This window comes from Mandrillus leucophaeus, unplaced genomic scaffold (genome assembly GCF_000951045.1).
Source record: "Mandrillus leucophaeus isolate KB7577 unplaced genomic scaffold, Mleu.le_1.0 Scaffold721, whole genome shotgun sequence".
Taxonomy (NCBI): Eukaryota; Metazoa; Chordata; class Mammalia; order Primates; family Cercopithecidae; genus Mandrillus; species Mandrillus leucophaeus.
In genome coordinates this window covers 2,152,413-2,155,086 of record NW_012107820.1, presented here as the reverse complement: position 1 = coordinate 2,155,086, position 2,674 = coordinate 2,152,413, and the positions used below count along the sequence as shown (strand labels likewise).

General features: G+C 47.5%; 1 pseudogene; it reads left to right on the top strand.

The window, feature by feature from the left end:
• Positions 1-1,237: 1,237 nt before the first annotated feature.
• Positions 1,238-2,156, top strand: LOC105528581 (annotated as a pseudogene).
• Positions 2,157-2,674: the final 518 nt, after the last annotated feature.

The following is a 2,674-nucleotide window of genomic DNA, read 5'->3' as shown; positions in this document are numbered from 1 at the left end:
ATATGTTTTTTGAGATGGAGTCTCGCTCAGTTGCCCAGGCTGGGGTGCAGTGGCATGATCTCAACTCACTGCAAGCTCTGCCTCCCAGGTTCACACCATTCTCCTGCCTCAGCCTCCCGAGTAGCTGGGACTACAGGCGCCCGCCGCTATGCCCCGCTAATTTTAGTTTTGTATTTTTAGTAAAGACGGGGTTTCACCGTGTTAGCCAGGATGGTCTCCATCTCCTGACCTCATGATCTGCCCGTCTTGCCCTCCCAAAGTGCTGGGATTACAGGCATGAGTCACCGTGCCCAGCTATTTTTTTTTAATTAAATAAAAATCTGCTGCCTCTCCAAGCAGAATCCTTTTGAAAGCAAAGGGCCCGTGGTTCAGCCTTCAGTTCACTCTTTTTTGCTTGGCACAGCACTTGGCATTCTGTAGCAAATACTCCTTTGGAAAGAGAGATTAACCAACTTGCCAAAACCATTCAGGTAGTAAATGATAGACTCACATTTTGAACACATACCCTGCTCATCACACCCTCTCATGGAGTTCTCATCAGCACCATGCTCAGTGCACCAGGTGAGTCCCCCTTCTTTTTTGAGGTCACCCCTACTCGGCTTCTGAACGTCCCAAACAGGGAATTTTGTCCACTCCTACCCCCACATTCAGTCTGCCCTCTCCCTAACAGACAGCATCCTAAACCTGGTGAACTAAATTTACTGGTAAATGGCTAGTGGGCTAATGGCACTTTGGTGATTGTCCTTTGCTAATTTTATTGTTGTTAGGAAGTTGTTCTCAACCCCAGCACTTTCCATTTGGGAGCTTTTTCATAGGCCAGAATCTCTCTATTTACAACCAAAACGCCAGAGTGGCAGCGAGAGGGCGCGGTCCAGTCGTGGTACACCCCTGGCCACTCTGCGGCACCGTTACCCCCACGCCTGAGCCACCGGCGCGCCCCGTTGTAGCCATTGGAGACACCACACGGTCTTTTAGGAAAGCGGGCCATTAACCGGTGTTCAGGAGAGAAACGTGGCCACCTCCCCACGGGCGGGTGCTGATCTGCGGTGGAGACCTCGTCCCCCGCAGAGAGCGACCGAAATCCCCTTGGGCCGCTGGGTCTTGCATGGCTGGATGCCTGGATGCCGCCTGTCCAAGGCTTTAGCGACCGTGTCTCCCTTCATGACCTTGGCCTCTGTGACAGGCAGGCCCAGCAGCTGCCCCAACATCCCTGTCAGCTGGAGCCTGTTTTCCTGACATGGGTTTTTTTCTAAACTTCATGTCAGATTGGAAGCGCACTGCTGAGAAGCCCCACGAGAAGGCCCGGACATCTCAGTACCCTGACTCCAAGGTGGAGCGAAGCCTGGTTCCCCATGAGAAAGTGAGCTGGCTGGCCGAGTGACGAGAGTAACGCCCCGAGAGTACACTGCCAGCTCTGTCTTGGACGGGCCCATGTGGGCAGACCGTCAAGTGGGTGAAAGGAACTTCTCTCCTAAGTTTAACAAAAAGGATGGGCATGTGGAGAGAAGGAGCCAGCATGGCTTGTACGAGATTGAGAAAGGTAGACTTAGAACTCCTGCATGTCGGACAGGACTGGTTGGCCCAGGGCTTTTGGGGTGTTGAGGCCCCAATCATGCTGCAGATCCCATCTTAACCAGATGGAAAAGGGATAGCAAGGGAAACTAAATTACCCACCCTATTTCTGGGAAAAATATCCTGCAATTTGTAGCCATCAAAAGGAAGGACTGTGGAGAATAGGCAATCCCAGGGTGGGTGGTGGATCCAGGAGAGAAAATTAGTGCTACATTGGAGAGAGAATTTGGCTAGGAAGCCATGAAGTCTTTATAGAAATCTAGGGAAGAAATGCAGGAGTTGGAGAGACAATTGCACAAATTCTTCAGCCAGGAACATTTTGTAGTCTATAAAGGCTACGTGGACGATTCTCGGAACACAGATAACTCCTGGATAGAGACAGAGGCTGTGAACTACCATGATGAAACCGGTGAAATAATGGACCATCTTCCTCTGGAAGCTGGCAATGATGCCAAGAAAGTGAAATGGGTGGACATTAATGATAAATTTGAGCTTTATGCAGCCACTCCCAATTTATTCAACTTGTGTCTGAGAAACAAGGTGCCCACTGGAGTGAGGACATGTATCCTGATTGCCAGGGATAGTGGCTTGGAGTCTCGTGTGAGCCAAAGGCCTTCAAATGATCAAGAGTGGGTAAGAGGCAAACAGCACATAACTCCCACTAAATAGGACAGGGAGGGTCACCTCTTTGGTGATTAATTCCAAAACTGTGCTATATGAAGGCTTTGTATTAGGGAATAATATTAGACAAATATGGGGAAATGGGATCACAGAAGTTTTGGCTTTCCTGTTAGAAGAATATACTCACATGCTGCATATATTGTATACATGGTTTAAACTAACTTACACAACTACTGCTCTTCAGAGAATTGTAAGAAAAACAATGACATCTTCCTTAACAACCATAGCCTCTACTTTTCAGCCAGTTTGCATTTGTCAATTCTTCTTCCTCCTGATGTTTTAATGTGGCATAATCTAATGTATAATCTGACTTTTGAGTTAACATTTATTTTTTAAATTTAGCATTATGTAGTCTTGTTTTCCTTGCTTTTGAGTATGGGAGCTTTCTGGCTTTTTTTTTTTTTTTTTTTTTTTTTTTTTT